The 10,692-nt window shown below is 46.4% G+C and overlaps 7 non-coding genes across 7 annotated transcripts; 6 read left to right on the forward strand and 1 right to left on the reverse strand.

Moving 5' to 3' along the window:
- The first annotated feature begins 516 nt into the window (after nucleotides 1–516).
- Nucleotides 517–590, forward strand: TRNAI-AAU (transfer RNA isoleucine (anticodon AAU)). Its single transcript has one exon. It is a non-coding gene; the product is annotated as a tRNA-Ile (tRNA).
- Nucleotides 591–1,089: 499 nt separating this feature from the next.
- On the forward strand, nucleotides 1,090–1,171 carry TRNAS-AGA (transfer RNA serine (anticodon AGA)). Its single transcript has one exon. It is a non-coding gene; the product is annotated as a tRNA-Ser (tRNA).
- A 284-nt stretch (nucleotides 1,172–1,455) lies between these two features.
- Nucleotides 1,456–1,529, forward strand: TRNAT-AGU (transfer RNA threonine (anticodon AGU)). Its single transcript has one exon. It is a non-coding gene; the product is annotated as a tRNA-Thr (tRNA).
- A 3,429-nt stretch (nucleotides 1,530–4,958) lies between these two features.
- TRNAP-CGG (transfer RNA proline (anticodon CGG)) lies at nucleotides 4,959–5,030 on the forward strand. Its single transcript has one exon. It is a non-coding gene; the product is annotated as a tRNA-Pro (tRNA).
- A 608-nt stretch (nucleotides 5,031–5,638) lies between these two features.
- Nucleotides 5,639–5,710, forward strand: TRNAD-GUC (transfer RNA aspartic acid (anticodon GUC)). The gene has a single exon. It is a non-coding gene; the product is annotated as a tRNA-Asp (tRNA).
- A 419-nt stretch (nucleotides 5,711–6,129) lies between these two features.
- Nucleotides 6,130–6,201, reverse strand: TRNAG-UCC (transfer RNA glycine (anticodon UCC)). The gene has a single exon. It is a non-coding gene; the product is annotated as a tRNA-Gly (tRNA).
- A 611-nt stretch (nucleotides 6,202–6,812) lies between these two features.
- On the forward strand, nucleotides 6,813–6,884 carry TRNAW-CCA (transfer RNA tryptophan (anticodon CCA)). Its single transcript has one exon. It is a non-coding gene; the product is annotated as a tRNA-Trp (tRNA).
- Nucleotides 6,885–10,692: the final 3,808 nt, after the last annotated feature.

Here is a 10,692-nt window from a genome sequence, read left to right on the forward strand (position 1 = left end):
AGACATTCCCTGATGGCCTCGGTTAGCGAAGGTGGGCCCGAAGAAGTAGTCAGGCCTAGAGTTGTTGCTGAGTACAAGGTGATTATGGCCAGAGGGAAGCACCGATTGTTAGGCGGGGCATGTGAGGAACCCCGGATGTGGGAACTCCGACAGGGGGTCAGTATTGTGGGTTTCCTTTGGGCCAGACCTAACGCAAATTCTTGATTAACACCTCGAGACCGGCAGGAAGAACCTACAGAATTAGGGGTTGCAGGAGTAGTTATTTGAAGATGCTCATGCATTTGGTGTTCAGCCATTTCTTGCCTGGGAGCTGCTTGCTACATCGAGAGGTAGAGCCTAGCCACATCTCCAAGCGCTTTGCAGAGCACGGTCCTTCGTGCGCATTAGGAATCTGTTTTAGTTCGCATTTGAGAGGTCTCTGGAGCCTGCTACATAGCAAAGGTTTAGGATTTAAAAAATGGGTTTGCCGTACTTCAGTGATCCATGATACATTCAAAGAACAACACTTAAGCAGCTGGCCGGTTAGCTCAGTTGGTTAGAGCGTGGTGCTAATAACGCCAAGGTCGCGGGTTCGATCCCCGTACGGGCCAGAAAGGCTACTTTTGCTTACTTGTGTCCGACTGCGACCCTATGAACTGCAACACGACAGGCTTCCCTGTTGTTCACAATTGCCCGGAGTTTGAGGTCCACCGATTCGGTGGACTACATTTACTCCTTCCAATATACCCGGGAGTTTGTACCTGGAGCTAGTTACCTTCCCAATCACGAACGACAACGAACCCACTGCTTTTCAAAACCCAAATTGCCCGCTCAGTCCAGGGCTTGGAAGGGCGTTCCGCCGGGCTTAGGGTAGCTTCCGCGTCTGTTCTTCCCTGAGAGTGCGCTGTTGGAGGCGGGCGAGAGAATGGGGGAAGCATCCCGGAAAGTTGGGGCGGGGCCATCAGTGTGAAGTCAATCGCAATTCTGCTTTTTGGTGTTCTTGCTGAGCAGTCTCCTAGCCCGGGAAGCACGGAATTATAAAAGAGATAAAGTGTGTGCGGAACTTGGAGACTAAGAAAGGGTGAGAGTGAGTAACACGACAACGCATATGTAGTCGTGGCCGAGTGGTTAAGGCGATGGACTAGAAATCCATTGGGGTCTCCCCGCGCAGGTTCGAATCCTGCCGACTACGCAGTCGTTTTTCTTCTTGGACGCGCTCTACAATTACCTGCCTTCTGTCCTAGACCTCTACGGGGATTGATTGATCCGGTCGGCACCACAGACACCCTCCAACCATGCGCTTCTTGCTAAGGTTGAGGTCTTTAATTTTCTTCTTTCAATATCGGGGGCAACTCTTGAATGGATGTTTGATGTCAAACAATGATTTATCAAAATTAAGTTCAGAGAAGTAAATTGTGACCAGGATTCCGGTGGTAAATTTGTGTATACGCCCTTAGAAAATGTTTGTGTGTCTTTGGCGCCGTGGCTTAGTTGGTTAAAGCGCCTGTCTAGTAAACAGGAGATCCTGGGTTCGAATCCCAGCGGTGCCTTTCGAATGAAAGAATGAGTTTATTTTCTTATCCTAATGAATTGACTGCTTTTAGATCTGAAGACCCAAGGTTGCTATTACTGCGCTCTGAGCGCCCTTATCACCGTTTGAGAGAAGCTCACCGATCCATTCAGTTCAGTCGCTCAGTCGTGTCCGACTCTTTGCGACCCCATGAATTGCAGCACACCAGGCCTCTCTGTCCATCACCAACTCCCGGAGTTCACCCAAACTCATGTCCATGGAGTCGGTGATGCCATCTAGCCATCTCATCCTCTGTCGTCCCCTTCTCCTCCTGCCCCCAATCCTTCCCAGCATCAGAGTCTTTTCCAATGAGACAACTCTTCGCATGAGATGGCCGAAGTATTGGAGCTTCAGCTTTACCATCAGCCCTTCCAATGAACACCCAGGACTGATCTTTAGAATGGACTGGTTGGATCTCCTTGTAGTGCAAGGGACTCTCCAACACCGTTAGACTGCTCCAAAACCTTCCGCAGTGACCAGGGAAGAAACCCAATGCAGGCCTGCACCTTCCTTTGCCCAGAGGACGCCACACGGCGCTGGTGCTGGTGAACCAGCCCTGGCAGCCTTCCCACCGCCTTGACATCTTTCTCTACCCCGGGACATCCCTAGAACTTGAGTCGGTTTGTTTTGCTTGGTTCTTCATTAAAGTTCTTTTGGCTTTGAGGCCTCAGAATTATATGTATGTATATATATTATACGGAGAAGGCAATGGCAACCCACTCCAGTACTCTTGCCTGGAAAATCCCATGGACGGGAGCCTGGTAGGCTACAGTCCATGGGGTCGAGAAGAGTCGGACACGACTGAACGACTTCACTTTCACTTTTCACTTTCATGCATTGGAGAAGGAAATGGCAACCCACTCCAGTGTTCCTGCCTGGAGAATCCCAGGGATGGCGGAGCCTGGTGGGCTGCAGTCTATGGGGTCGCACAGAGTCGGACACGACTGAAGCGACTTAGCAGCAGCAACGGCTAGTATGGCGCCCTCTGGTTCCCGAAAGAGGACGTGAAAGGGCTGGGATCCTGTGGACAGAATGAAAGTAGAAGAGAACATATCTGGTGGGGTCTCCAGGGAGCCAGGGGTGGAAGAGCAGCCCACATTTTCGGAGCACTGAAGCCAAGATTGTAAGAGCAGAAGTAAATGCTGCGGAGAAGGAGGCAAGAAGTAGGATCCGTGAACAGTTGACAGGGTCCGAACCTTCTTGGAAGTTAGGCAGAAAGGTCTGGACACCATCCTTGGCCTGGGAACCACTGCCAGATGTCTGAGCACAAATTTGGCTTGAAGGACTTGCTATATCGAGATGACAGGTCAAGTAAGTGGAGCAGCACCACCAGGACTAGATTTGTGCCAAGCACTGAACTGCACACTGTGCATGACCAGATGAATAAGGCAAACCTCTTTCCTCATAGGAAGGAGGACGAGGTCACAGCACAGTGCCCCAGGGGCAGTGACTGGGCACTGGGATAAGGTGGAAAAAAGAAGTGGCACCTCATCGAGCCTGATTGTGGAGATTGATCAGGGGAGGCTTTTGATCAGGGGAGGCTTTCTGGAGGTGAGTCTTAGACTCTTAAAAAGACCATGTGGAAATTTGCCTGTGTTCTATTAAACACCTTTGTTCTCTAACACCTTTGTTCAATGTCCTGGGAATACAGCAGAGAAAAATAAACACAACAATAATGTTTTTAAAATTAAATGATGTGATATGCTAGGTAAATGCTACATAGAAGAATAACACAAGGGATCAGATAGTATGGGGGTGGGGGGTGGGGAGCAAGGGACTTTCAGGAGGACAGGGTTCGGTTATAGAAGTGTCAAAGACTTGCACCAATGCAGCTATAGGAGAGATGGAGAGGAGGGGATGAATTCGAGACATGTTTAGTATAAAAAACACACTAGGACTCAGTAACTGATCGGAAGTGGAGTCCGAGGAAAAGGGAGAAGGTCATGATGTTGTCTTCTCAAATTCACCAAGAATATCTTTTCACCCTTTCCCACCCTTTCTCTTTCAAACCACCCATGAGGTGAGGGCCCAGTTATACCTTAGAATTCAGTGTTTCCTTGTAAAGTTTTGACTCCTGTTAAAATGTAAAATATTTGCACCAAAGTTGAAATGACATCAGTTGTTTACACCTTAGTTCTTCGATTCTAAAAGTGAGGTCCATAGATACGGTATGGATTTTTCTAGAAAAGGAAGCCTTCATCGTGTTATATAAGGGCTTTAGGTTTTGGCCTCTGTGCCGATTAAGTGCCTGACAGTAGATAAGAAAGAGATGACTAGAGACTTGGAGAAGGCTGGTGCCCAGGACTGGGGAGACAGAAAATGGAAAAGGCTAGAGGGAGCGTGATGCCTTGCAGCACTCCTCACCCATCTGGAAGGCCTGGGAGGCTGACAGGAAAGGATGGGGTGTTCTCTGCTGCCCTACCCCACTGTCCAGCCAGGGACGCCTGAGAAAGAACAAGCAAAGAGCTGAACCCTTCTCCGAAGTCCCTCCCCTCCCCCGCCCCCCGTCCCCGACCTCCCCGCCTTCCAACGAAGTATCTGTGAGTAGGGCTTTAAGAAGGGGCTGGCTTCACAAACCATAAGACTGGGCTGTAAAGCAAGATGGTTCAGTCCAGAGATGCTACGAGGGGGTCGAGTTCAGGGGCAGATCAGAACCCTTCTGGGAAGACACTTAGGAGCAGGAACTAAGCTGGCGAGCAACTGACCCCACCAGGTCCTGCCTGGATGGACTCTTGGCGGCCCCCAAGTGAGAGCAGACGAAGTGTATTAAAACCTTAGAAACTCGCAGTTTGGAAAGCCGATCCCCCAACCCGACCTCGCCAGCCGTTCATCTCAATGACGCCCGCTTCGTGGGTCTTCTTGGCCCCAGGAATTATTCCCTCGCCTGGACACTACCCTGCGGTGTGGGGAGACTGTGGGCTCTCGCAGTGTCGGTCGCTCCAGACGCAGGGACCGAAAGAGGGACTGGTGTTCCCAGGGAGATTTCAGGACTCATTAATTGTCCCCAAACAGGCAATTCTACCGCTAGTCTTCAAAACTCTGCGCAGAGCGCTGAGTCCAAGGACGACCGGGAGAAGCAGGAAGAGTGGAGACCCCGGATTACGGAGTGGCACCTGGACAGTGATCCTAGGAAGCAGGTTACACTGGTGCTCGAGGCAGTCCTGGAAGGCTGCTCGTGGGAGAGGCTGAGACCACTCCCTCCCACTTCCCCGACGTTATTTCCTGGGAGGAGTCGAAGCTCGCGGTCAAGAGCAGAGAGAGAATCCCAGACCCCTGCTCCAATGTGTTCTGCATCGGGGCTGGTGGTCCCTGGGTGCGCACCAAGATCAGGCCACCGTGATTCACAGCCCTAGGACCGCAGAAAGCCTGGGACGACCTCTAAAGTCGTCCGCGGTTAGTTTTGTGCGTCGGCTCGTTGGTCTAGGGGTATGATTCTCGCTTCGGGTGCGAGAGGTCCCGGGTTCAAATCCCGGACGAGCCCGGCCTTTCGGTTTTGCAGAAGCCAGACAGAACGCCCTAAAGTGATTCTCACTTGGAAGGGCACTGAGGCTGGGTTGGAAAGGGATCCGAGTGAACTGAGCGCTTCAAAGTGTGCAGGCAGCTCTTTTGTTCTGAGTAGACACTCGGGTGTCAGGAAGGGGCTCACAGTGCACAGTCCTCAGTGTCCCGGGAAGAGGGAAGGCGCCTCCGAACTTGGGCAAGCACTCGCTTTCTGCTCCCCCACATACTGCTTGGTGCCACCCCTCGACCGCCAGAGCCTGGTTGCGGTTTAATTGATGTCCGTCAACTTGTAGTAGTGGATGACAGGTAGTGAAATGGGTTGGGACCTATTCAGTTATGCCTGGGAGAGACCAAGGACTGTCAGAATTCAGGTCTCTGCAGCCTTGGAGGTCTGTGTCTCAGTAACAGCTGCACGTTTTCGCCCTTCTGGGGACTCTCACTCAGTTATCGTCTAGAACGTGCATAGAATTGGGTCAGCATATCTTAGTGGACGGAAGGACAGCATCCCCACCCAGGAACTTCGCCCTTGGTACGCTGAATTCGATAAGATATAGATCAAGGATTTGGAGTAAGACTGCTGCAGCTCACTCCTCGTTAGTATAGTGGTGAGTATCCCCGCCTGTCACGCGGGAGACCGGGGTTCGATTCCCCGACGGGGAGGAGTACTTACACTGTTTTGTCCTTCCTCGTTTTTTACAGCTGTTAAAATCTATGTTTATTTCTGAAGTACCTGTCCCTAGTCATGGGATAGAGATAAAAAGAAGACTGGAAGAAGAAGAAAAGCAGAAGAGGAATGGCTTGTACTGACTCACAAACTCACATTCTAAATTTCAAGTTTATGTTTTATTTCAAGTAACTTTCATTTTAAATGTGCAGCTAAATTAATTGTTCTCTCCATTCAAAACGTTTATGAGCCATTATCCTCACCGTTCAGTAAGCTTATTAGACCCGTTCAGTTGACGATAATTTTAAAAACACAAGAAGGGAGGCAGAAGATAACTACACCAGTGTAATTCATGAGGAATCTTTAAAAAAAAAAAAAAAAAGAAAGAAAGAAAAAGCAAAGAGGAAAATAACTTTGCGTTGGCCGGGAATCGAACCCGGGTCAACTGCTTGGAAGGCAGCTATGCTCACCACTATACCACCAACGCTTCACGTTAGACTAGAATTCCCGGAATTCCTTAATAGTTAGATCTACAGGGTCCTGGTTTCAGTGATCCAAAACTGGAACTGAATTAAGACCTAGGCCGAGGGAAGGACGAAAGCGACGAGAACATAGAAATAACTGGTGTGGTGTACGAAGCACCCACGTGTGAGCTGTGCTTGCCTCTGGGCACCGCCAATGCGCTGCAGTCACCAGGCTAGAGACTGATTATAAGCAGATAGAAACCAAAGTATAGAGAGGCCAAGTAAAGGAAGAGCCGAGATTAAATCTAAAATATGCCTAGGGTGCCAGTTGTGCACCGACACTTTATTAGCCCCGGAAGCTCCAGAAATAAATCTCAAACACATGAAATTGTTTCTCTGTTGAGTAACCGAAGACAATGTGCACCAAAGTTAAAGAATTGATCCTTAAACCAAGTGCCCCTAACTACGATTTATCAGGAGGATGGTTTTAATCCCGCGGTGAGCGCGGGTCCAGCCCACTGGCCGCTAGAAGAACCACGACGACAAACCGGGGTGAGGCCTAAGAATAAAACCCCGCCCATTAATGATGACGATGCATCTGTTCAGGAGAACCGTCAAACCGCGGCCTCGAGAAGGCCTCGTGGCGCAACGGTAGCGCGTCTGACTCCAGATCAGAAGGTTGCGTGTTCAAATCACGTCGGGGTCACAGTGTTATTTTCGGTGGGATAAGCTTTTCAAGTGAGATTTCTTTTTCGGGGGAAAAAAAAAAGCATCGCGTTATTATATGAAAAAATATGGAAACCTGAGTGTTTCTGTAATTTTTTTTCCCTAAAGCATCTGAGTTTTCTCCTAAAACAAAATTTTGAAACTTTTATTTTCATCTTACCGTTTCCTTCAAATCAACCAATTAAAATAGTAATACCTTTAATCTCATAGATATTTTAGATATCTTAACACAGAAACTCTTCTTCAATTGTTCACCAATTCTTCTTCAGAAAATATATTTTGGAGCAATAAATGTTTTTTATCGAAAAAAAAGTAGCAATAGTGAATAATTTTAAAGTAATAATGATTGTTCATAGTCCTCTTAAAGGAGTGGTTTGATTTTTGGCGGTTTAAGTTCCACTTGCCAGTGGTGTTCATAATTTTGTACTCCATTATTTTCACTTGTCATTGTGATCAGAATAGAATTCTATTGTCTTTGTAATTATCATTTTAAAGAACACCTGAATTCAAGGATAATGCTGTGAGTCATTAAACAATTCTGAAGTTAGACATTCTGGCTATCTTGTTAACTGCAGTTTTGTTTTTTCTCATTATCTAAAATGTTACCATGTACATTCTTTTTTTTTTTTTTTCGCCTCTGCTGAATTTGGTCTACAACATGAATTCCTGAAACACCAGTTCCAGGGTTCAAAGAGTTCCTTAACTGAACAGCTAACTGTACTGCTGTCCAAAGGTTGTTAATTTTTCAACTAAAAGCGATTTTTCTTTTTTCTTTCATTTTCTCTCTTTTTAAAGGACCAAGTATGTTTTAATTATCGTGTTCTTGTATTTGGTTCACTTTTTTAAATGGTTTTAATCATCTCTGATGTTCTCTCCATGAAGTAAAACATAGGGGTATTAAATAAAATATTTTGTATTTAATTTGTAGAAATCAAGACCATCCCCAAGAAAAAGAAATGCAAAAAAGTAAAATGGCTGTCTGAGGAGGCCTTACAAAGAGCTGTGAAAAGAAGAGAAGGGAAAAGAAAAGGAGAAAAGGAAAGATATAAGCGTCTGAATGCAGAGTTCCAAAGAATAGCAAGGAGAGTTAAGAAAGCCTTGCTCAGTAATCAATGCAGTTGGTGATGGACAGGGAGGCCTGGCGTGCTGCGATTCACCGGGTTGCAAAGAGTCGGATGGGACTGAGCGACTGAACTGAACTGGACTGGAGGCAGATTGGTGGTACTCACTGTGGTCCACAGATTGGTGCCACTTCATGAAATGTTATTTTCAGGTTCAAGATGAGTAGAGAATTTGAGAGTTAAGTATTTAAAAAACTGTTAGAGCATTTGTCAGAGTACTTTTATAAATACTGTGCTATGCTGTGCTTAGTCTCTCAGTCGTAACCAACTCCTTGTGACCCCATGGACTGTAGCCCGCAGAGCTCTTCTGTCCACGGGAAATTCTGCAGGCAAGAATACAGAAGTGGATTGCCATTATAAATACTAGTTATAACCAAAAAATATGTCGTCGTGTAAATTTTATACTTTATTTTTCAAGGAATTTATTTTTAATGTAAATTATAAAAGCATCAATTTGTGATAGATTGAAAATAATTAAATAATTAAAACCGGTTCTTCCCTACTGATCATTTGAGAAGCACTGGGGTAAATAATGGAGATTCTGTTCACTAACTTGAACAGGGAGCTGATGGTTGCCTAGCTGCCAGAACAGATAGGTTTTGTTTTGCTTTGTGTTTTATGAATAATGCAAATCTCGATTTTATACTGGCCCATCAACTATTTCTGAAAGGCCAAATGCCTTCCGATGTAATGTGCAAGTGGGAATTTAAAGACTCCAATGGACAGAGAAACTGTATGGGGATCCATCAGGCATATCCCACCCATGCACAAGGTCCCTGACAGACTCTAGAAAAGTCTCCTTTCACTAGATTATGAGGGATAAAGTATACTGCAAGTGATAGGATCTTTCTAAAGCTCTTCATTAGCTAGTCACTCTATGCTACATATGTGGCACTAAAAAACTCTAAGGCACTGAAATTGAAATGGGATCTCTGATTCTGGGAAGTGGTGTTGGGCTGACCCTGAGTGAAAACAGCATCACGTTTCCAGAAGCAAAATGCTTTTTCACTGGTGGCCACATTCATCAAATCTCTAGAGAGACATCATGCACAGATTTACAACTTTAAAAAAATCACAGGCTCCCAACAATAAAATTGTAAGCAACTGTGGCACCCTGCAGTTTCTACCACTGTGGCCCCTAGCTGCTTTAGCTGTAGGGGCTGGAAGACAAAGTTACTTTATCAGCCGCCTTTGCAGTAGTCATGTGATAGGGAAGCCCGACACAGTTTTAGCCCAGGAGAAATCTACTGAGAACTGTTTTTTTTTCGGCCCCAGTGTGTGGCTTCTGGAGATCTTAGTTCCCCCACCAGGGTTTAACCCTGGCCCTCCGCAGTGAGAGCATCGAGTCCTAACCACTGGACCACCAAGGAATTCCTATACTGAGGACTTTTAGAAAGGCTTCTGCTTTGTCTGTTGAAAGAAACAGAGACAGTTGGCATTCATCTTGAAGTCAGAAGGGGAATGTTAAGAGAATCACAGAAGAGGTCAATGCAGACCTCTAACATTGTTCAGTTCCTGAGCCAGCTACATACTGGCTTTTTTTTTCTGGTTTATTGTTGTGGAAGAGAAAATAGATGTCTGTTTTATGTGCCATTGTTAACTGAGTTTCCTATTACTTGTAGCCAAAAGCGTTGTGAACTGATCTAGAAACCCATTTGGATTTATTTAATTTACATTGGGTTGAATCATATGAAATTGGTGTTTTCTGTAGGTCAGATGATTGTCAGTATCGCATCATTCAACCCACATAACTACTAACTCTCTAGATCTGTAGATGCGTATAGGTTAGTATGCTTATAACAGCAAATACCAAAACTCGTAACTTAGTGCATTAGGGAAGGAGACAGATTGGCTCATGGAAGAAAACTTAGTTGCTTTTGTTTTTTTCTCTTTTCACTTAGTCGTGTCCTACTCTTTGCGACCCCATGGACTATAGCCTGCCAGGCTCCTCTGTTCATGGGATTTCCCAGGAAAGAATACCGGAGTGGGTTGCCATGTTCTGCTCCAGGGGATCCCCCCGACAGGGAGTAGAACTAGCGTCTCCTGCTTTCAGTTCAGTTCAGTTCAGTTCAGTCGCTCAGTCGTGTCCGACTCTTTGCTACCCCATGAATCGCAGCACGCCAGGCCTACCTGTCCATCACCAACTCCTGGAGTCCATCCAAACCCATGTTTCTTGAGTCAGTGATGCCATCCAGCCATCTCATCCTCTGTCGTCCCCTTCTCCTCCTGCCCCCAATCCCTCCCAGCATCAGAGACTTTTCCAATGAGTCAACTCTTCACATGAGGTGGCCAAAGTACTGGAGTTTCAGCTTTAGCATCAGTCCTTCCAAAGAAATCCCAGGGCTGATCTTCAGAATGGACTAGTTGGATCTCCTTGCAGTCCAAGGGACTCTCAAGAGTCTTCTCCAACACCACACTTCAAAAGCATCAATTCTTCGGTGCTCAGCCTTCTTCACAGTCCAACTCTCACATCCATACATGACCACGGGAAAAACCATAGCCTTGACTAGATGAACTTTTGTTGGCAAAGTAATGTCTGTGCTTTTCAATATGCTATCTAGGTTGGTCATAACTTTCCTTCCAAGGAGTAAGCGTCTTTTAATTTCATGGCTGCAGTCACCATCTGCAGTGATTTTGGAGCCCCAAAAAATAAAGTCTGACACTGTT

Source organism: Bos grunniens, chromosome 19 (genome assembly GCF_055505025.1).
Source record: "Bos grunniens cultivar Pamir isolate PY7600 chromosome 19, Bosgru_T2T1.0, whole genome shotgun sequence".
Taxonomy (NCBI): domain Eukaryota; kingdom Metazoa; phylum Chordata; class Mammalia; order Artiodactyla; family Bovidae; genus Bos; species Bos grunniens.